Source organism: Grampus griseus, assembly GCF_964374135.1.
Source record: "Grampus griseus genome assembly, chromosome: 17".
Taxonomy (NCBI): Eukaryota; Metazoa; Chordata; class Mammalia; order Artiodactyla; family Delphinidae; genus Grampus; species Grampus griseus.
The window spans coordinates 76,903,383-76,927,095 of record NC_139011.1 but is presented as its reverse complement, the minus strand read 5'-3'; the positions used below and the strand labels follow the sequence as shown (position 1 = coordinate 76,927,095).

Genomic DNA, 23,713 nt, shown 5'->3' with positions numbered 1-23,713 from the left:
CTTCTGGACATTATCAGATTACTTTGGGTGATTTTGAAAGATTTATGTCTGATTTCCAAACATGACACCACTCAGGAAGGTGTGGGCAGAGTGCAGATCATAGAGCAATGGAGCCGTGCGTTTACATCAGAGGGCGGCAGTGTAGACACTTACACTGGAACAATGGTTCCAAATGGGTGTCCTGCCTTTGATGGGATTCCTGAGCACCAGATGTGAAGGAAGACGTAAATCCCTCATCGTGTGCTGAGTGTCACGATGCCCCACCCCTGAGAAACGAGCACACACTGACCTCTGTCTGGCTCTAAACTAGAGATGTGGGGATGGTAACAGTGTGTGTGTGTGTGTGTGTGTGTGTGTGTGTGTACAGACAGAAAAATAAAAGACCAGGTTTTGGTAATTTGGGGTGATGACTGAGGTCGGGGAGAGTCATGCTTTGAAACTGCTCTTTAAATGTTTCTACACAGTGCATACACTGATATTTTTTTTTTTTTTAAAGAAGATGATGGGGGTAGGAGTTTATTTATTTATTTATTTATTTTTGCTGTGTTGGGTCTTCCTTTCTGTGCGAGGGCTTTCTCTAGTTGTGGCGAGCGGGGGCCACTCTTCATCGCGGTGCGCGGGCCTCTCACTGTTGTGGCCTCTCCCGTTGCGGAGCACAGGCTCCAGACGCGCAGGCTCAGCGGCCATGGCTCACGGGCCCAGCCGCTCCCCGGCATGTGGGATCTTCCCGGACCGGGGCACGAACCCGTGTCCCCTGCATCGGCAGGCGGACTCTCAACCACTGCGCCACCAGGGAAGCCCCACACTAATAATATTTTATCAGACTTGTGAAGTCGAGGGAGTGTGGGAGGGGGAGATGGTACGAATGAGCTGGTGACATGAACTGAAGAAAGAAGGGAAGAAAAGAGTTCCCCGAGTATGTGCACCCTGGGAAATGAGCCTCCGCGTACCCCAGGGCTAATCCCCTCGGCTCCTTGGGGAGGGGCCCGTGTCTTGCAGGTATTTGTGCCTCCTATGTCTCTCCTACGTTAGATTCAACGAGTGACAATGAGCCCAGACGCACAGAATTTGAGCTGGAGGGGATGGGCGTTTAGTTTGACCCACGTGATATACAAGAGAGGGGGAGACGGAGGCCCAGACGCGGTAGGGGAATACACTTGGGGTACTCGGTGGTCCAGGCTGTGACACGTCCCCCCAGATTCCTGATGTGAGGTTCCATGTTTGTCCACTATGACTCCATACGTAAGATGAAGTTAAACTAAATAACCTGTGGCATTAGTAGAGATTCTTTGGGTTTCCATGGAAACCTCCTCTGGCTATAGTAAGCAGAAAGGGGGAAATACTGCAAGGAAGCTGAGGGATTGCACAAGAGTTGCCCCAAGTTGAAGGAAGGGCTGAGTAAGCAGGTCTGCAGTGGGAAGCAGCCAGGGTGCTCGGGGGACACGGCGCTTCGCCGACTTCCCGCCTCTGATGCTGGGTCAGCCCAGCCCACCGCCCATTCCGTCTCTGATCCGCGTGCGGGACTCCGCGGGGCCGTTTCCTTCCATGGGGTCCTCAGCTTAAGCATGTTCTCACACAGACCTGCTCACCCACCATCCGTCCCTCCCTCTTCTGCTACCCTGCTTTTTCTGCATCGCCCTCACCACTACGTAAAAGTCTTAGAGTTACTTGTTCACCTGTGGAGACTTTAAAATGCTGCCGCCCAGGCCTGACCCCCAGAGATCCTGGTTTAAATGGTCTGGGGTAGAGCCGGGGCCTTTCCCCCAAAAGCCCCCATGGTGTCCTAATGCTTAGCTCACGTTAGGAACCGTGGCCTAATAAATGCATTGAGGACCAAATACAGGACATACTGCTCTCGCCAGCGCAACTGAAAATATGTTTAAAGGAATTAAGAGTGACAAATGCAGAAAGGATTCTTTGGGAAGAATCAGGCAGTTGTGGGTAACCGCACATAAGTGAAGCTGACAAGAGCCCTCCCAGAGTGGGTGCCCTGGGGACCAGCTCAGCTCACCCTACTGTGGCCCTGGGGGTAGGGGGCAGTGGCCTCAGTTTCCAAGTGAGTGCACTGAGAGGCAGAGGGAAAAGAAAGTGTGATTTTTGTCTCTTTAGGGAATTGAGATATAATTTAGTGTTTGCACTTTTAGTGTTTTGGTGAGAGGGGGCAAACAGAAACATGAGTGATCTGTTAATATGGTATTTTTCATCAAAATAATGGCATAGAACAGGCTTCACTGGGGAGAACAGAAAGCCCCCCCTGTGTCCGGGTGGTTTGGAAACAGACTGCTTTTAACAGCGGGGGATGGACCACGGGACTGTGGGTTCTTGCAGAAAGAATCTGTAATCGTTTTGGGTTTGACCATTAGGCAAATCAAGCTTCCTGGTTTCAGAAAGAGAAAACACACCCAAAAGAGAAAAACCCAGGCCCGTGGGAACAAGAAACTTCCTCCTCCTGGGGCTGCTTGAAAGGCCGAATGTGCCCGTCCTGACTCTCCTGCTCAGCGTGAGACTGGCTGGAGGGCATCCCGGAGGCGGAGGGGTGATGGGCGGAGAACAGCCACTTTGCTGGAGGAACTCGGGACACGGAGGCTGCACTGACAGGCTTGGGCCTCGGCCCTGAGGGCACCGAAGCTGGGTAGAGGTGGCTTTATCCTTTGGTGTAAACCTGGGGAGTGGAGGACCCAGGACTGAGTTGCGTTCCCGCTCTTGGCTCCCCTTGGTCCTTCAGCCTAACCGCCTTGAAGCCCAAAATAGAATCCTTCAGGTTTTTACCCTGTCGGTGACAAAATCCGAGAAAAGACTCAAAGCCAACTGAAAAAGAAAGATCTGCAGATACGGAACTCGTTTGCCTGCCAAGTAGGTGAGTGAGGCTGTAAAGACAGTCAAAGAACTGAGCGGACTCATTGAGGGGAGCCCAGTGTGAGATGGGGAGAGGTCTGAAATCTGGACCACTTCCATTTCAGTAACGGGAACAGAGGGCCGGGACGGAGTTGGAGGTGGGGTTCCTTCGAGGTCGGCTGCAGTGCTGTGGAAACTGCAGTGCTTTAGTTGTCAGTGGAATCCACACTCCTCAGCTACGTGTATAGAGCTAAAGCCTCCTTAGCAATTTTTATTTAGCAATTTTTTGTGTGTCAAAAGTCACATGAGCCCTTCTTCACTTACATGCGATAGTGTCACTATAATCTGGTTCTCGCTGTTTTGGGGGACAGGGAGGGAAAACGGGAAGTAACCGATTGTTCCCTTTTTTGAGGCGGGGCATTTAACTTAGGCTCCTGCGTTTAATCCTCACAGTAACCCTTGAAAGAGGAGTGTTATCTACATTGTACAGATGAGTACAAGAATGAAGGCTTTTTTTAAAAACAGATTGTCCCATTGGTGCTAGATTTCGTGTTTTTTTTTTAAATTTATTTTTGGCTGCATTGGGTCTTCGTTGCGGTGTGCGGGCTTCTCATTGCGGTGGCTTCTCTTGTTCCGGAGCATGGGTTCTAGGCACGTGGGCTTCAGTAGTTGTGGCCCACGGACTTAGTTGCTCTGTGGCATGTGGGATCTTCCCAGACCAGGGCTCGAACCCGTGACCATGCGTTGGCAGGTGGATTCGTAACCACTGCACCACCAGGGAAGTCCCAAGTAGAATGAAGTTTAAATAAGTAACTTGCTGATGTTTATATGGTTCTTAATAAATGCAGGAACCAGATTGGACCCAAATTTCCTCATCCTAAAGCCCTGGGCTCCTTCATTTTGGGCAAAATTATTAAGTAGAGATTTCAGCCCAAATTCTTTAAATGGTCGCAGACTCTCAGTGAATGGGGGCATCTTGGTGGCTGTCATGGTCTAGATATGTCTGAAACTAAAACAGTTTGGGGCACTAACATTTTTTGATCATCTGTTATAAACCAGAGAGGTTGTGGCTAATAAAAAGAATGGGATCTGTGTACAGAACTGCTTCTGACCGCAAACTGTAGTCCATGGGGTTTCCAAGTTCAACTTTAATTCAACAAAGGTGTGTTGCTGCATCATGGTGACCAGGTAGGGGGACTGCATGTGTCTCGGCGGTGGAAGCAGGGTGAGAGGCAGAGCAGATATAGTATCTCAAGGAGTTTACAGTCTCCATGGAGGAGAGAGCCACCTACACATTAACAGGAGCCAATGCAAGCGTTGCAGAACCACATGAAACAGGACCGTCAGAGGCATCCCGGGGCTTGCGGCTACGTCCCGCATCGATGATGGAGAGAAGTAGTCTGGGAGAGAAGGATGTAGACAAGACCTGGTGTGAATGCGGCTTTGGAGGGTCAGTTGGATTTGTCTATACGGGGAAGGCAGTGTGGTGCCGCCATGTCAATAAATACAAGTTTCTGTCCTGGACACAGTCGGTGTCGAGGTGGACTGGAGCCGGGCTGTGAGGGGCAAGTTGAATATTTGAGATTTTATCCTGTTGGCAGTAGGAGAGGTGTTGGTAGCAGAATTCGAGGCGGTGGTATAGTAGTGATAATAATGCCTAACACTTCTTGAGCATTTATTCTACGGGGCGTCCATGTGATGATGAACATGTATAGCGCATTTCCAAGTGCCAAGCCCTGTTCTCTGGGCTGGTGATACAACAGGGTACAGACCTGTCAGAATCTCTGCTTTCATGGGGCTTGCAGTCCCGCAAGGAGAGACGGACGGATGATAAAGTAGATCTTGTAATCTACATTCACGTCATGTAAATATAGAGAGGTGGGCAGGGAGGCAGTGAGTGAGAGCACAGATCAGTTTTGAAGCTTGGCTCTGAGTATATGTATGTACTCATTCATTTAATCAGGTAAATAGTAGAAGGCAGCCTGAAGGATTTTGAATCTCAATGATACGATGACATGATAATTCACAAACGAGCAAAGAGTGGGGAGAAGACCGACGCCACAGAGACCGGCTAGGAGGTGACCACACCACCCAGGACAGTTATACTTAAAGTGGACCTTTGAGTCAATTATATCATAAAGTAGAGAAAGAAGACTAATGTAGGGGAAAACGGTCAGAATGACACTGTTTATCTGGTCCACGCCTTTCCCTAAGTCTAGAAACCCAGCATGGTTACATTGTGAAGATGACAGGGCTTCATGGAGACCTGACTCCAGAGGATAAGATGGGACCTGGATGTCACAGAGATGACAGAGCTTTTGAGCCTGGGTGATGAGGGTGGTGAGAAAAATGTGAAATTTGCACCAAGAATAATGGAAATTCAACAGAAGAGCCATCTTGCTGTCCAAGTGGTGTAAAATTTTCTAAAAGTGACCAGGGGCATCCTCTCCAGTGTCAGCACTTCCTGGGAATCAGTGGTTTCTCCTCAGAGCAGGGTAGGCAACGTGAAAGGCAGACCGCCACGCCCCCCTCCCCCCCAAGCGCACCTGCAGGGGCCGCACCCTCTGCTCTTTCAGCCTGGCAGCTGCAGCTGACAGCACCCACCTGCTCTGTGCTCTCCTGGTGCTAGACCCTTTATAAAGGTGCAGGCTCGTAGGTTCCCAAAGCCCCTTGGTTCACAGCCAATGAAAATTACATTCGCAGTAACTTTCTCACAGCAATCCTAGAGCAGAAGAGGCACCAAAGAGTTCCAGTGACTAGGGAGGTGGATCCAAACCACTTCACCTGCATTTGTTGTAACAACGTAATACCATTTGCAAAAATGATACGCACCCACCGAAAGCAAAGACAGAACAGTTGTCTGTTCTCCCACATGGACATGACTGACGGGGCGTGTGTACCTGTGCCACACGCCCTCTCAACTCTTGGCATCTTAGTTGGATCCCACCATCCTCACTTTCTGACCCAGGTTTATCTTCATGGGATAGCTGCTTTTTTTTTTTTTTTTAACATCTTTATTGGGGTATAATTGCTTTACAATGGTGTGTTAGTTTCTGCTTTATAACAAAGTGAATCAGTTATGCATATACATATGTTCCCATATCTCTTCCCTCTTGCGTCTCCCTCCCTCCCACCCTCCCTATCCCACCCCTCCAGGCGGTCACAAAGCACCGAGCTGATCTCCCTGTGCTATGCGGCTACTTCCCACTAGCTGGGATAGCTGCTTTTTATCACAGCAACCACAGAGAATCCGCTTTCAGGCAGATGTGAGGGGGTGCAGCACAATCTAAGGTAGAGCTAGTAGTTCTCACAGTGTCCAGCAGAGGTCCTTGTGATTCCCTTGAAAATGTGAACTATCCCCCAGGAACGCGGGGGGTTCGCCGTGGTGCCCTGGGGTGCCTCGGCACACCGTTTGGGAACCACGGTGTAGGCCTGTTCTCCGCCTTCTCTTTCTTCAGCTTATGATACTTCTGGGCCACACCTATTTTAAGAAAGTAACTGTGGACCCAGCCCTGGCCTCAGTTTCTTCTTTTGCACTTTTAAACTGCTGGAGTGAGCGTGCAGTGATCCTCTCTGCCGGCATCTGGGCTCTTACACTATTCTGGGTAAGTCAGGGCTTTGTCCTCAAGCTTATTAGTCCAGGGAATGGTTTCCAGTCCTCTCTCTTCCTTACTTCTTCTGTTTAAAGAAGCCTTGGCCCCCGTGACCTCTGGTCTCCCAGGTTAGAGTCGTGGCTGGGCTTTTAGCCATCACACTTTACCACCAGCTCGGGGCGTGAGAGTGGGAGCCAGGCCACAGGAAGGAAGGGCCTTCTGGGCCTTTGTCTCCCTGGACGCCCCTGAACTCCAGCCCAGCCCCGTGGGGATGATGCGATGCCTCCCCCACTGCATCGGAGGAAAGTGAGGCGGCCCTGCCATCCGGGCAGCAGGACAGAAACTGCACCTTTGGGGCCGCTGGCCTCCCAGTTCATGCAGAGTCTACGAGGCCCCACTGCATGGAGATGGCTGGCGTAAGTAAGTGGCTCTCTGTGTTTCATGTTGAATTCAACCACTGTATTTTTAATTAATTAATTCGTTAATTAATGTATGGCCACACCATGCGGCATGTGGGATCTTAGTTCCCTCACCAGGGACTGCACGCTTGCCCCCTGCAGTGGAAGCACAGAGTCCTAACCACTGGACCCCCAGAGAAGTCCCTTTTTTTCTTTTTAACCACTATATTTTTATGAAAGTAAAACAGCGTAGCTTGTCATAGCTACACTGTTGGCAATGGAGAGGGAGAAAAATAAAAACTGACCATAGAAGTGTGAAAGTGTCTTTATTTTACCTTTGATTTATTTTTTTTAATTTCTAGAAATTAGTTTCTTTTATTGTAATAAGCAAGTGTTTTTAATTTGTAATTTAAAAACCCATCACCTATCATAACACTGTACTGATTCTCCCCCCATTTTGATTTAATTTGATTTCCATATTCCTTTCTAAACTCTTTTCTACTTATGTGATCACAATGTAGGTTAAATTTTAACCTCGCTTTGTTAAAAAATTACATTATAAACATTTTTTAAAAACTTAGTCACAGAATTCTTTTAGCCATCCTTAAAAATGAGTGCATAGGGAGGGTGGGAGGGAGGGAGACGCAAGAGGGAAGACATATGGGAACATATGTTTATGTATGACTGATTCACTTTGTTATAAAGCAGAAACTAACACACCATTGTAAAGCAATTATACCCCAATAAAGATGTTAAAAAAAAAATGAGTGCATATCACTTTCCAGGGGATACTTGCACATAATTTAAAAAGCAAAACAACTAAAAAGCTCTAACATGAAACATCAGACACCTACCCCTCCTTCCTAGCATCCCTGATCCAGTTTTACTCACCAGATCCAACCACTTTCTTATCCTCAATTTCAGTGGCCCTACAATAGTCCCTTGAATGGTACCATGTAGTTTACGCATCTGCCACCCATCCTACTTTTACTTAATCGACTTACTGAACTACTGGTTGACAGAGATGCTTCTGCAGGATTACTAATTTCTGATAAAATCCTGTTCACTATGCAAATATGTGTGTGTACTCAGGGCTACATTATCAGATGGTCTCTGCCTGCCGTTTTTTATGTCTAAATCAGTCGTATCTTGCATTTATCGTAAATGGCTACAGGCATATTGTTAGGAATACCACTTTATTATTAAACATTAATAGAACTTCTACCTCTTGCCAGTTATTTTTCCAAGCTAACATTGTAGAAGTTTGGGAATTCAGTCAAGAAGATGGAATGAAATTCGATTGTGTTTTACATCACAATGATCAAGGCAGAGCAGGTAACAGCCTGCCCTGATCATTGTAGAGAATATTGGGTGCCTGGAAGGGGCACATTGGAAGCTGCGTACAACTTTTCTCAGCAGAAATATTTTAAGGCAATAGTCTTCTCAAAATTGAGGACACGTTTTTCTGAAATACTTACTCAAAAGTATGTGGCTTGACGCTTATTCTATCACAATATACTTCTTAAAAATTAATAGACTTTATTTTTTAGGGCAGCTTTAGGTTTCCAGAAACACTGAGTGGAAAGTACAGAGGGTTTTCCATGTAGTACTCACCACCCCCTTGGTTTCCCTTAATTATTAACATCTTGCATAGTGTGATACATTTGTTACAATTGACGAGCCAGTATTAATATATTATGCTGAACAAAAGTCCACTGTTTTCATTGGGTTCACTCTTGGGGCTGTACATTCTGTGGCTTCTGGCAACTGTATGATGACATGTGTCCACTATTACGGTGTCATATAGAATAGTTCAGTACCCCCAAAATCCCCTGTGCTCCACCCATTCAGCTCTCCCTCTCCCTCAACTGCTGGAAACCACTGAACTTTTAACTGTTTCCATAGTTTTGCCTTTTCCAGAATGTCATAGAGTTGGAATCATGCAGCATGTAGCCTTTTCACATTGGCTTCTTTCATTTAGCAATACGCATTTAAGTTTTCTCCATGTCTTTTTATGGCTTGATAGCTCACTCCTTTTTATTGATAAATACTATTCTATTGTCTGGATGGACCACAGTTTGTTTCTCCAGTCACACCAAAGGATGTTTTGGTAGCTTCCAAGTTTGGGCAATTGTGAATAAAGCTGCTATAAGCACCTGTGGGCAGGTTTTGGTGCGAACCGAAGTTTTCAGTTCATTCGGGTAAATACCAAGTAGTAGAATTACTGAGTCATATGTTAAGAGTATATTTAGTTTTGTAAGAAACTACCAAGCTGTTTTCTGAAGTGGCTGCACCATTTTTTGTTCCTTTTGCTCTGCCTGTTCCCCAGCCTTGGGTGGTGTCAGTGTTTTGGATTTTTGTCACTCTCATAGGTGTGTGGTGGTATCTCATTGTTTTAATCTGCATCCCCCTCGTGACATATGATGTGGAGCATCTTTCATAGGCTTATTTGCCATTTCTCTGTCTTTGGCGAGGTGTCTTTTCAGATCTCATGCTCATTTTTTGATTGGGTGGTTTGTTTTTGTATTTTTGAGTTTTAAGAATTCTTTGTGTATTTTTGGACACGAGTCCTTTGTGTTTTGAAAAGATCTTCTCCCAGTCTGTGGCTTGTCTTTTAATTTTCTTAACAGTGTCTTTTGCAGAGCAGAAGTTTTTAATTTTAATGAAGTCCAATTTATCAATTTTTTTCTTCTATGGCTCATGCGTTTGGTTTTGTATCTAAAAAGTCATCGCCAAGCCCAAAGTCATCGCCAAGCCCAAGGTCATCTAGATTTTCTCCTATGTTATCTTCTAGGAGTTTTATAGTTTTGCATTGGTACATTTAGTTCTGTTATGCATTTTGAGTTAACTTTTGTAAAAGATGTAAGATCTGGGTCTAGATTAGTTTTTCTTTTTGCATGTGGATGTCCAGTTTTTCCAGCCAGTACTTGTTGAAAACGCTGTCATTTCTCCGTTGAATTGCCTTTCTGCTTTGTGAAAGATCAATTGACTATATTTCTGGACTCTTTATTCTGTTTACTATCCTTTTAAATGAGGGTTTATTTTTGTTCCCTTCAGTGAAAATAAAATCTATTAGTAACTAATCTTGGTTTGACTTCCTTGAGTCTTAGTTTCTTCGTAAGAGGGGGTGGGTAGAATAGATCGTTCTTACTGTTTCTTCTAGCTTTATCTCATGAGACTAGTTTGTCTGTATTTAAGTATAGCGTCAGGGTGATGATTTTCTCATAGAAAGTTTCTGGGTCTAGTCCGACAAACACCAGGTCTGTGTGCGTGTGTCTTTGTGAGTCTGTATCTTTCTGTGTGTGTAAGCAGAGTGGCAGACATCTATTGAACAAGAGTTCTGGCTATGCCCTTTACATTTTATAACGGAATAGTAAACCTACCTTTCACTGATGACAAAGAATATTGTTCTGCCCCACTCTGTAACAGAAAATATCTATACTTAGGATCATAACCAGTAATTGAAACATCAGGTTTCCTGCCACGCAGCTTTCATCGGGGACATTTGGCAATGTCTGGAGACATTTCTGTTGTCATACCTGGTATCTTGTGGGTAGAAGCCAAGGATACTGCTAACTACCCCACAGTGCACTGGACAAACCTCACAACAAATAATTTTTTGACTCAAAATGTCAATAGTACTGAGGCTGAGAAAGCCCGTTGCAGGGAAGCAGATGTATCCACGGCATGTCTTCATCTTCGGTTTAGCCTCTAGAAAACCTAAACTTCTGGAGACTTGTGGTCTGTATCTAACAATTGTGCAGAAACTTATGGTAAGAGATAACCTTCAGCTTCTTTTCGCTGTCTTGGGCTTAGTTTCACTTTTTCTCAATTTCATAATCGTTTCTATTTTTTGTTAAATCTATTTATGTAAACCTGACTGACCTCTTAAAGTAAAATTTAAATATATCATTTTATATACTTCTAAAGATAGGTGGCTGGATCATTGATTATAAAAATCTGAAGCTAGAAACAGAGTTGATGTTTCTTCCACTTCTTGGGTTGTAGTACATAATTCAGACTCTGCTTTGAATTTCCTCTTCTAGTCCTTTGAATGATACCTTTCCCTGTGATACCTAAGTTTCCATGAGCTCATCTTGTTTTCATAGTGTTCCCTTTTATTTTTAAGAGAAACAAAACCAAAAATCCCCTGCTTGTTTCATCAATCCCCCGTGTCTTCCTCTGTGTGAAGTTGCTCAACTAAGAGTTATGCAAATGGGGATCGGCTTTGTGCACATCGATTCCGGGGGCGTCACTGCATCGTTGGTGTATTTGTTGTCATGAGAGCGTCAGGACCCTGGCCTCCTCTCTTACAGTTCAGCCCCTAGCCTTCCCCCAGCCTCACCAGCTCCTTCCCTGCCCCTCACCTCATTCCCATCATGGATCTGGGCACGACCTTCCAACTTTCTTGGAGTCAAAGAGAAGGGGGCTTGTAGGTATCAACTGAACCTGCCTCTTCTGTACACCTGGGGACCTGAGTGCTTGTTATCTCCTGAGTCAGCCAGCAGGCCCTTGCTTCCACCCAGAGCGCACTTGGCTGCATCTCCTGGACACTGAGCCGTTTTCCTGAGGTCTGTAACCGTCTTCATGATTGACATTTCTTTTCCTAGCAATCTTAGCAAAGTTGACGGCTCCAGCTACATCCTCCCCAGATTCTTTACTCTCACAGATTAACAGGGCTTGAAGGACCTTAGGCCATGGGTTCAGATTCTCTTGTCTTAAAATTTTTATCCATTTTTGTACAAGTTTATGTATGTGTGTGTGTATTACGTTTTATATATATACATATATATATAATAAAGACACGTATATATGTGTGTGTTATATATACATATATATAAGTTACACAAAATGAAAAACATCTTTTAAAATTTTAGAATAAGGGTAATTAATTACCCTTATATAATAATGGGACCTAAGGTCCTTCAGACTCTGATATGTGTGTGTATACATATATATATCCGTGAATAAGAAATTATATATATGTATATAAAATGTGTATATATATATAATTGTATATATCCAAATATATATAATGTATATATAATTTCCTATTCACAGATATATATATGATAGGAAGGTGGAAAGGGCAAACCCCAAAATACCTGTAGCCCATCACCTGTAGAGGAGCATTGTGATATTTTAGGGTTTTTCTTCCTAGACTCTTTTCCTGCCTATTTATATCTTTTCCCCTCACAAAAATGGTATTATGCTATATGTATTGTTTTTTAGCTTAAATATATTGTGACTCTCTTTTCATGTCAACAAATATAATGCACAGTATTTTAGTGACCACTAGTACTCTTTCGTGTTGAGGTATCCTCTTCTAGATCAATTTTACAAAGGCCAATTGCCTAAAGGCCAATTTGATGAATTTATCAAATGTTTCAATTTACCAGAAGATGTGTTTCTTTTAACTACTTGAATATTATTTCTATTTTTTAAGGAAACTTTATGCATTTTTAATGTTCTCCTGCTAGTTCTTCAAATGGCATATCAAGTATGAGCGTTGTGCAATTAAACTACAATTTTAATTTAAGTTTAAGTTTAAATTTAGAAGCATCAGAAAGAAATTGGAAGTGATCAAACATTCCCAACACACATAGCTGCTAAACCTCTGGATCCTATGGAGAAATGAAGCTGTGTTGATCTGTCCGCTGTTTGTAAAATCATTTGATATGAAAGGACGGGACAGCTTTGAGATGCGGAAAGGAAGTGAAGGTGTGTAGAGGCATTTCTAGAAAGAAGCAGAAGACTTGAGCCTCAAACATAACCAAAAGCATGTTACTAGGGTCAAAGAATTTTTGGAAATTAGCTTAAAATCCTAAAAACGTAAAGATAAAGTTAAGAAATGAACTAGGAAACTACAGAAACAAACATATCTCCTATTACATTTAAGCTACTAGTTACTATTTCTAAAATTACATCCATAAACATTTTAATTTCATTTCTAAAAGATAGAGAATCATTTTTCAACATAAATTTAATACCATTATTAAACGTAACAATAATTCCTACTGTTATCAAATATTCAGTAAATGATCAAATTTCTCCGGTTATCTCATAATTATTCTTAATAATTAGGCTACTAATTACTAATAACTAAGGCTAATATAGTTCTAAGAAGACTCAACTATCCTTAGTTTCTAAAAATAGAGCATTCCTTAAAAAAGCATCATAGATGGACCTAGAGTCTGTCATACAGAGTAAAGTAAGTCAGAAAGAGACAAACCAATACCGTACGCTAACACATATATATGGAATCTAAAAAAAAAGGTTCTGATGAACCTAGGGGCAGGACAGTAATAAAGACACAGACAAAGAGAATAGACTTGAGGACACGGGGAGGGGGAAGGTAAGCTGAGACGAAGTGAGAGAGTAGCATTGACATATACACACTACCAAATGTAAAATAGATAGCTAGTGGGAAGCAGCCACATAGCACAGGGAGATCAGCTTGGTGCTTTGTGACCACCTAGAGGGGTGGGATAGGGAGGGTGGGAGGGAGACGCAAGAGGGAGGGGATATGGGGATGTATGTATATGTATAGCTGATTCACTTTGTTGTACAGCAGAAACTAACACACCCTTGTAAAGCAATTATACTCCAATAAAGATGTTAAAAAAAAGCATCATAGAAATCTTCAAAAGCTTTTAAAACAATTACATTTGATAAGAATTGTTATACCCTTAAGCTGATGAAAACTAACACAAACCGTCAGTAAACTAAGCTGTTAAAACATCCCATCAAATTATATACACCTCACAAATAGTTAAAAGATACAAATTTTGATAAACTGATCATCTTGTAAAATGAAAATCCTCAGAAAACTGGCTTTGGGTGAAATGAATTTCGAGAACTGTTCTACCTTTATTTAACCAATGACCTATTATTTGGCAAACAAGTCTATTTTTTCTTTTTTTAATTTATTTCTTTTAATTGAAGTACAGTTGGTTTACAATGTTGTGTTAGTTTCAGGTGTGTATATATATATATATATATATATATGTATATATATATACATATATTCTTTTTTTTTACATTCTCTTCCATTATAGCTTATTAAAAAATACTGAGTATAGTTCCCTGTGCTATACAGTAGGTCCTTGTTGGTTATCTATTTTATAAATAGTAGTGTGTATATGTTACTTCCAAACTCCTAATTTATCTTCCCCCAGCCTTTCCCCTTTGGTGACCATAAGTTTGTATTCTAAGTCTGTGAGTCTGTTTTGTAAATAAGTTCATTTGTATCATTTTTTAAAGATTCCACATATAAGCGATATCATATGCTATTTGTCTTTCTCTGTCTGACTTACTCCACTTAGTATGATCATCTCTCCATACTGCAAGTGACATTATTTCCTTCTTTTTTAAGGCTGAGTAGTAGCCCATTGTTTACACGTACCACATCTTCTTTATCCATTTGTCTGTCGATGGACATTTAGGTCGCTTCCATGTCAAGCAATTCTATTTCTAATTGGATGGTATTACAAACAGTCTCACAATAAAAATCCTTTTCTACAGAGCTTTGTGTAACTGCCCAGTTATTTTCTTAGAAATCACTTATTTATGGAGGTGAGGATTTGTTGGGAAGTGGATACATTTTAAAGACCTTGATAAGTGTTGTCAAGGTGAAGACTGTCACTTACTCTCTCCCGCCAGGCCCAGCAATTTCATTTCATGGTGAGGAGGTTAGAGGCCAGAGACGGGAGTGGTTTTGTCAATCATTATAGGACAGTCCAGGCTGGACCCAGCAGTCAGGTGTCCCAACTCCTAACTTCCCTGCACTTCTCGTGACCTCTCCACTCTCTCTTCCAGGCAAGAGCTGAGTTACTCTTCCACTTTCTCTGTCCTGGATGCCAAACCTCCAGGTGTTTGAACCTCATCTATCTCTGGAGTTGTCTTGCACTTCTTTTCTGGACTTATACTAATACATGTAGTGATTAAAACTGTACTGGTTTATTAAAGTTCTAATAAACGCAGTCAAGTTGCTGTATTTACGCATCATTATTTCAAAATATCTTCGTGTCAGGTTAGCTTTACATTTTTATGCTGCACATTCATGTTATAGTTCATTCCTAACCCCGGGGTCTTCCTGCAGCCGTGCCTGTGTCTTAAAGCACATAATAAAGAAATGGTTTCAAACCAGATAAAGACATCAGCAAACACGAGATAAATTAAAATGTATCAGATTTTGATCACAAAGGCATAAAGAAAAGTTAATGAAGAAGCAATCAGCCATACTGCAGTGGATCTCTCATTTCCGGTTGGGGGGGGAACTTTTTTAAATTAATTCTTTATTGATACACTTCAGATACCATCAATTTCCCCTTTTAAGGTGTGCAGTTGAGTGGTCTTCAGTGTATCCATGAGTTGTAACACCATCACCACTATCTAATTGCAGAACCTACTGCATCTGTGTGTAGCAGGCATGCAGGCTTTACAGTTACAATTCAGCTGTGCAAAGAAAGCAAGAAAGCAAGCTCCACATTGTCTACCCCTTCTCTCTCCAGTGCTCTGAGCAGCAGCAGGTGGAAAAATGGCCTTCAGTTTGCCAAGGGGGTTCCGATCTTTGCCAGTTTAAATAGCCTCTTTTCCATCACGACTCTGTTCCTTTAAGAGAAGAGCTTGGTCCTTCACGTTTCTTCTGCTCCTTTCCAAGATGTAGGTAGATGCAGGTTTCTCTTGCGTTACTTGAGGAGAGAGAAGCCATAGGTTCTTTCCATGTTCTTGGTGTGCCTGCTAATAGGACCGGCACTGCTGACTGGGGGGAATGTTACACTGACACCCGCCCCCCAAGCAAATGGATCACATTAGGACAGTCGGAAACACCTGGATCTCCTTCAAACCTTCAACAGGCTGAGTGAGGGGAGGCTTGTCTTGACACCTCCTTTCCTTCATGCTCCACCGTGTGGGAGACCCAAAGCAGGGAGGGGACCTGGAACCATCTAGATAGTCTTAAAGCCACTTCCCACCCCACCCCCTTACCCAGCTGGTTCTTAATAGGAAAAGTGGATGTTTCCTACATAGAAAACAAACTTACAGTTACCAGGGAGTAAGGGGGGAGGGAAAAACTGGGAGATTGGGATTGACGTATACACACTACTATATATAAAACAGACAGCTAATAAGGACCTACTGTAGAGGACAGGGAACTCTACTCAATACTCTGTGATGACCCATATGGGAAAAGAATTTAAAAAAGAGTGGATATATGTATATGAATAACTGATTCACTTTGCTGTACCCCTGAAACTAACACAACATTGTAAACCAGCTATACTCCAATACAAATTAATTAAATAATAATAATAGTAATAAAGAGGGCTTCCCTGGTGGCGCAGTGGTTGAGAGTCCGCCTGCTGATGCGGGGGACGCGGGTTCGTGCCCCGGTCCGGGAAGATCCCACATGCCGCGGAGCGGCTGGGCCCGTGAGCCATGGCCGCTGAGCCTGCGCGTCCGGAGCCTGTGCTCCGCAACGGGAGAGACCACAACAGTGAGAGGCCCGCGTACCGCAAAAAAAAAAAAAAAAATAGTAATAAAGAAATGACATAGAAGCAAGAAAGCCAGAGATGCTCAGTTAAAAAAAAAACGTGGATGGGGGGTGGCTGCCCCCTTGGACACTGATTCAATACCAGTCCTAGTCTTTCCAGTGCTCTCCTCTTCAGACTCCTGTTTCTCATTCTTGTAAATCAAGAGTACTTCTTTTAAATCACATCGCCCTTCCTTCAAGGGGGAGCCCGATGGCTCAAACTTAGTCACAGACTGGAGGTGAAATTCACGCCACAGGAGCAGCTCTGTGGGCCAAGTGGTCAAAGCCTTGCTCTTGGTATGGAACCTCAAGGAGAACTGGGAGCTGGGGATTGCCAAGTACCGAAATGACGTTGACTTAGTTGCCCCAAGACAGTGTTCTTGTTTCGTAAGGTATTTAGACCTTAGGGAGGGCTTTATAGTAGAGGCTGGTCAAGTAAGAAAGCCAGGCTCTGCGCCTCTGGAGCCCGTGCTCCGCAACAAGAGAGGGCGCGATAGTGAGAGGCCCGCGCACCGTGATGAAGAGTGGCCCCTGCTCGCCGCAGCTGGAGAAAGCCCTCACACAGAAACGAAGACCCAACACAGCCAAAAATAAATAAATAAAATTTTTTTAAAAAAGGCAAAATTCCTTTAAAAAAAAAAAAAAAAAGAAAGCCAGGCTCTGGAGCCAGGTGGACCTGGGTTACCAGCTTTCCAACTGTGTTGACAATGGCTTTCTGGGTGATTTTATTGAGGAAAAATACCAAGAATGTATGAAAATGATTACCATGGTGTATAAGAAACAAAAACCTTAGTTGCCTAAGTAAAGAGAGTCTGGCTATACCCTTTTCAATTCTATCTCTTGCAAAAGGAATTTAGGAAAATTGACAAAAAAAAAAGACAACTACTTAGGTTGGAGTTGATGGCATTGGTCGTGGAATTAATTCTGGCACTCTCTCCTCTTCTGCCCTCCCACGGACACCTGTGAGTCCTTTCTGACCCCTTTCCTTTCTGATAAGTAGTTTGGAGGAAACATCGCAACTCCTCCGTGGACTTTGCTTCCCCAAAACAGCCTCCAAAGTCTCATCCTTGAAAGTAAAGTAAGAAGGAAAACAATCAAAGGGTGTCTAAAGGGTTTCTTTTTGGGTGGGCGAAGTACATCTCTCGAGTCATGCAACTGGTTGCAGACTGCATGGATGAGAATTGTTTTAGGACGAGTCCCTGTGAACGACCCTTGAACCAACTCACCCTACTTTGGAAGCTCAAGGCCACTTTTGTCTGGGGGATCGTTACCACCCATCTCCACGGCCTTGGGGCTTCCTGTCTCTTTCTAGGCCCCCTAACTCAGAAAACTCTTTTGGGGATGAGCTCCCTCCACAGTCATGCAAGAGGCTTGGGTGGATAGAAATGCAGCTTCAAGGCCGATGGGCCAAGGTCCACTTTAACGGGGACCTTTGATCACCGGGCACAGGTCCATCTGTCGGAGTAGCATCCTGGTATGCGCTGTGCCAGGCTCAGAGCAAGCAATTCCACCTCCTTCTCTTTTTTTCCCGCGCGCCGCCTGTCTCCTACCCTAGAGATGTTTCTCGTTACTCCAGAACACGACCGCTTGATGTTGCAAGGTCAGGCAAGAGAAGGGCGGTGACAGGATGGATACTTTAGAGCCTGTGGATGAGTCATTCACTTGCTGCTGGGAAAACGCAATGCAAATTTACAAACTCAGCTTGGGAAGTTGCAGCGAAGTGGAAAAAAAATGTTTTAAATTTCTTTTTGGCTGCTAGGATAAAGGCAGAAAATGCATCAGTCGTCAAAAAACAAAATGCGTGAGTCGTAATAAAAATAAAAACAAAAACACTTTCTTTTGTAGCACTTTGTAAAGGCAAGAAATTTAGGTTCTCGGGGGTTATAGTCTAGTACCTTTGTTTTTAAATTTTAAGGTCTAGGATTGTGTGAAATAGCTGTTAAAACGTGGATTCAGATTTTATAGGGGAAGTGGCATCCAATTTCCTGTTTTTGATTTCTTTAAGCTCTCAGAATATGAGAAATCGGTGATTTAAAAATCTTTGTATAGCCGAGAGGGAGGTGAATTTGTATGGACTTCAGGTTGAAATAGACATGATGGAATATCTTTTAAACTTGTGAAACTTACGATGAATAACAAAATATTACCCAAAATGTATATTATACAAATCCAAACTCAGGAACCACTTTCACTACACAATTCCTTCGCTTCTTCCTTAATGACAGAGTAATACACACATTTACATTCAGGTCATCATGTTATAAAAGTGGACAGCAGAGTAACATGGCATATAGGGTGCCTTGCCCCAAAGAGGGGAGGGGCCAGAGAGGGAGAAAATGCAAATGGCCCATGTGTCAGCCTGAGGCTGAGATGGGAGATGTGCTTCTGCCGTTCCCTGTTTGGGGTGAGGTGGGGCTTCCTTGTGCTTCTCATCATGGGATTGTTTCTCTTCCAATGTTGGAGGGAAGACTGGCATTTGGACCACATTTGTTTATGTAGTTAACAAAGATCTATCTAGCTCTTACTGTGTGCTGCTTTAAGTATACTTCTAAGCACTTTACAAATATTAACTGATTTAACTCATCTAATCCTCATAACAACCTAATGAGCTCGATGAAGTTATCTCCATTTCTTCAGAAGGAAACTGAAGCATAGAGGTTAGGCCACTTGCCCAGGTTCACACAGTTAATAGTTGAGGGACCCAGGATCTGAGTTTAGCAATCCAACTTCACAGTCCTTTACTCCAAAATATTTTGCAAATTGTGGTGTCTTCCTTAGGAATTTTTAAGAGAAAATTTCTGTATACGATTGTGCACCTTACCAGTGGACTTCAGAACCCAACCAACACAGTAGTGGGTATCCTTTCAGGCTTTTTTCTGTGGACATTCAATATATATGGGTATGTGTGTGTGCGTATATATGTGTATATACTGATTGGTTATATAAATTGATTGATATATATGATTTTTTTTCAGTCAATAATGATTGGTGGTCAAGAACATCCAAATTATACAAATCTCTCTTTTTACCCCATTTCAGTCTCATAATATGTCAGTTTGGTCTCATTTAATGGACTCTCCCCTATTGATGGACACCTCGTCTCTGTAGTATAAATAAGACTGATATGAACATTCGTTCATATTCCCTTTGTGACAGAGGGTTGCCCACTGTCTCTGTCTCACTAGATCACCTACTCGGGCTTATGTGTGAACATCCCAGGGTTGTATTTGCATGTCAGACACTCAGGTGTTATTATGAGTAACTCAAAGTCTCCACATGTAAAATGTGCCTTCATTTACTGTTAAACAAACAAACAAAAAAATTGAAGACGTTGTCATCTACATCGTCCACAGCACTTTATGTAAAGCCCCTCATACACGACTTTAGAATTCTCATGCCGGGGCCGCCCCGTCTGGTGAGGCAGGTCAGCTTCCCCTTTCCCTGGTGTAAGCACGATGATGCGGGCTTTCCTCTGGTTCCTCCTGCCAGGAAGCCTGCTACCCCGCAAAGCTGGTGCCCACCTGCTTCCGCATTTGCATCCTCCTCTGCTCCTTGCCTCGAGTTCTCTGTTTCCAGTTTATTAAACTCACTTTTTGTAAAAGCATTTCAGATCCTTTTGAGAAAGAAGAGGCTATAACAACAATCTCTTTAGTATTATTAATAAGGAGATAAAATGCCTGTTTCAAAATAGCCATTGTTTGGCAACATGGTAATTTAAAAAAAAAAAGAAAAAGCACAGACTTTAGGCTAAAACTATGTGAGTCCACCATTCACTTGTGCAATGACTTTAGGCCAGCCATTTAATCTCTGCAAGGCTCAGTTTACTCCTCTGTAAAGTGGGGTTAATAATACCTGGGTCATGGGGTTTCTTCGAGGATTAAATGAGATGCTCAGAAAATTACAAATGTTTAATTGAAAAATACTAAGGTGTGAATCATTGTAAAGCGTAGCTCCTGTCACTTGCAAACACATAACTGTGCTCTCAGTTTTTGTTGGGGGTGCATGTGTTTTGTGCTCTTCTGGTACCTTTGTACAGTGAAAAGAATTGAGGACCTGGTGTGAGCTGGTGGTGTGTATCCCCTGACGCAGCAAGATGCTCTCTGAGTTTTTTTGCTGGAATGTTTGAATTGCAGGGACCCAAACTCAAAGCTCAGTGCTAGTGGGTTAGGGTCTTCCTCTACAGTACGTACTTTTGGTTCTCAATTATCCATGTGATGGGGGAGGGGAAATCATGACATAAGCGTAAATAAACGATAATCTGCAGATTATATCACCGCCTCACACATCCACCTGCTTTTTATCTTCATTCTCCGTCTTTCTTCCCACGGAGCGGGCCCTCGGACAATCGCCATCACCCCTTCAGAGGTCTGGGTCACCGATTCCTCGCTCTGCGCGCTGTAACGAAGACCCACAAAGCGCTTTTCTAATCTCATCTCCTGCCTTCACACGCAGACGCGTGCGCGCACACATACACACTACAGGGGTTCCTAATATTTTGGAAAAAAATTTTTTTCATAAAGTTGTTCGTACCATCCTCCTATTTTCTCCCTTATCCGACTTTTTAGTTTGAAAATTTCGAATCTACAGAAAAGAAAGAATACCCTCACCTAGATTCACTAATTTTTTTTTTTACTGTTTTGCCACATCTGTCCCCTCCTCTTGTTCCCCTGGCCCCCTTTCTCTTTTTCATTTTTGCGGAAGTGTTGAAAGTTGCAGATACCCTGAGCTTGCATCCTTACCCGCCTTGCGTGCATCTCCTCTGATGTGGACCTTCTCCTGCGTGACCGCAGTACCGTCATCATGCCTTTAAAGCGCGCAGTTGCCCATGATCACGTTCACACGTATTCACGTTTCCCCAAGGATCCAGCCACGTGTCCTCCCCCCTCCCCCCATTCATTCAAAGCTCATTCAAGATAGAGCTCCGCCCCTTCTCCTCCCTTGTCCTTTTTTTTTTTTTTTTTTGCGATATGCGGGCGTCTCACTGTTGTGGCCTTTCCCGTTGCGGAGCACAGGCTCCGGACGCGCAGGCTCAGCGGCCATGGCTCACGGGCCCAGCTGCTCCGCGGCGTGTGGGATCTTCCCGGACCGGGGCACGAACCCGTGTCCCCTGCATCGGCAGGCGGACTCTCAACCACTGCGCCACCAGGGAAGCCCCTCCCCTGTCCTTTTTGAGGCGCCCAGCTTCTGGCACATCGTGGATTTGTCTGATCGTTTTGTTCCTCTAACCTCTGTGTTCCCTATAAACTAGAAGTTAGTGCTAGAGGTCTCTGTCCCTCTGTCTCTAATAAAAACACAACGGCCAGGGCGGGGGCGTCTCCTTTCCTTTTCCTCGCCCACCTTGAGCAGGAGTGGTTGGGATGAGCATGCTGGAAGCCCCGAGTGCTTGTTGGTCCCTCCATTCCTTCCGTGAACCCTCGGAGCACCTGCTCTGAGCAGGCACATGGCAGTAAAGCGTGAGGAGTGGGCAGAGGGGTGACCTTTTCAGTAGGGTGGCTGGGAAGACCTGTTGGGGAGGTAACATTTGGGTCCAGATCTGGAAAAAAGAGAGTGGAAAAGCGGGCGCGGGGAAAGCCGGGCTGCCCGGGCCGGGCGCGCGTGCGTCCCGGGGATCCGCCGGACTCTTCCTCTCGCAGCTCGGGGCGCAATCGGGGGTCCGCGCGGGGTGGCCTTTTCCGCTACCGAGTTCCCTCTTTCAGGCATCACCGTTTTAATGCGGATGATTTAAACACAGCTTCTTTGGAGGATGAGGGTGGGACTGGTCCGAAAAGAACTCCCCTGTTTATTTACAGATCCACTAGAAAACCCATCTCCATTTCAGAAGCTTTAGCAAATGAAAAAAAAAACAAAAAACTGTCCTATTTTGAGTCAGAGGAGTACTTGCTTCCCCTTTATTTTGGGAACTACAGCTCGCTAGTTTCAGAAAGGGGTGTGACTGTCCTTAGAGGCTTCCTACGTCAACCAATGAAATGATAAACAAGGTGAAGGTCGCAGACCTCCTGGAAGCCTGCAGGACCAAATGCAGGATGAGCTAGGGCGACAGTGCAGAGAGGATGACAGTTCAGAGAAGAGCCCCTGAGGTTTCTCTGTACAACAGGAGGTATTCCGAATTCCCACCGCCCGCCTTCCCCACGCGGAACCATCCGTCTATCGTCCTCTAAAGTTCTAGGCAGGGGTCCGCCTTGGTAGTGTTTCAGAATGGCACAGATCACTGGGGAGCACCCGCCCCTCGCCCCCCTCCCCGGGCCCAGGAGAACTTCCTGGACTGTGTCCAGGGAATCTGTTCTGGGAGCCTCGACGATTCTGGTGTGCCTTCATGTTTGGGAACGCTGCCCTCTAAGACCTTCTAATGGAGCTCGTAACAGATTTTGTTTTGTTTTCAATGTATAAATTTGACCATGAGGCTGTACTGTGCGGCAATATTCATACCCGATTTCAGTTTTAAAATCATCTTTGGATGCTTTGGGTGGCGCTCTACACATCCTAGTGTTAACTGAATAGACGAATAAGAGTGTAGCATTTAGAGGGGTGGCTCCGCCTGTCTGGTTGCCCGCACAAGCCCCCCCGCCCCGCCCCGTCGGGATTCTTCCCTGAAGCCTTAGGCTTGCTGATGGTACCCTTTTGTGCCTCTGGCTCGGACATCTCTCCTGGTTTCCAGGCTCACTAGTCTCACTGAGAGGCGTACAGGATGTGATGGTTTGGGTGTTCCTGCAAGCATCTTTTCTCCGTACCTGTGCCGCCTCTATTATTTCCAGTCTCGGTGAAGCCCACCTCCATTGCCCCAGGCCCCAAGCCGCTTTTGGTTAGAGCCAGATTCTGTGCCCTCTGCCTCTTACTCACGCTTGCCTCTGAAGCCCCAGGTCCCCTCACTTCACCTTGCACGCGACATTTGTCTTCAGCTTTGCCTCCCTCTCCAGCCCAACTCCCGGACTTCCCTCCTTGTTCCCTGAAGGGGTCAGCTTGAACTAGTTCCCTGAAGGGCTCAACCTGAACTAGTTCCCTTAAGGGGTCAGCTTGAACTAGTTCCCTGAAGAGGTCAGCTTGAACTAGCTCCCTGAAGGGCTCAACCTGAACTAGTTCCCTTAAGGGGTCAGCTTGAACTAGTTCCCTGAAGGGACCTTGTTATCTCAGGCCCAGTACTTTGCATGTGAAGTTCCTTTTTCCTGGAATCCCTTTACTGACTTTGCCACCTGGCTGACATCACTCCCATTTTGACTCACAGAGCATTTCCTTCATGACACTTCCCTGCCCACATCCTTTTCCTCTTGCCTGAGCGCAATGTCTTTTCCTATGTCCTGTGCAGCCTCTGTCATTGACTTGCCACATTGTATTGTAATTTTAATTCACCCATCTTTGCC

General features: G+C 44.4%; 1 protein-coding gene across 1 annotated transcript in view; it reads left to right on the top strand.

Moving 5' to 3' along the window:
• The window catches only part of LYN (LYN proto-oncogene, Src family tyrosine kinase), a 111,818-nt gene that overhangs the window by 31,189 nt on the left and 56,916 nt on the right, over positions 1 to 23,713 (top strand). The window lies entirely within an intron of this gene.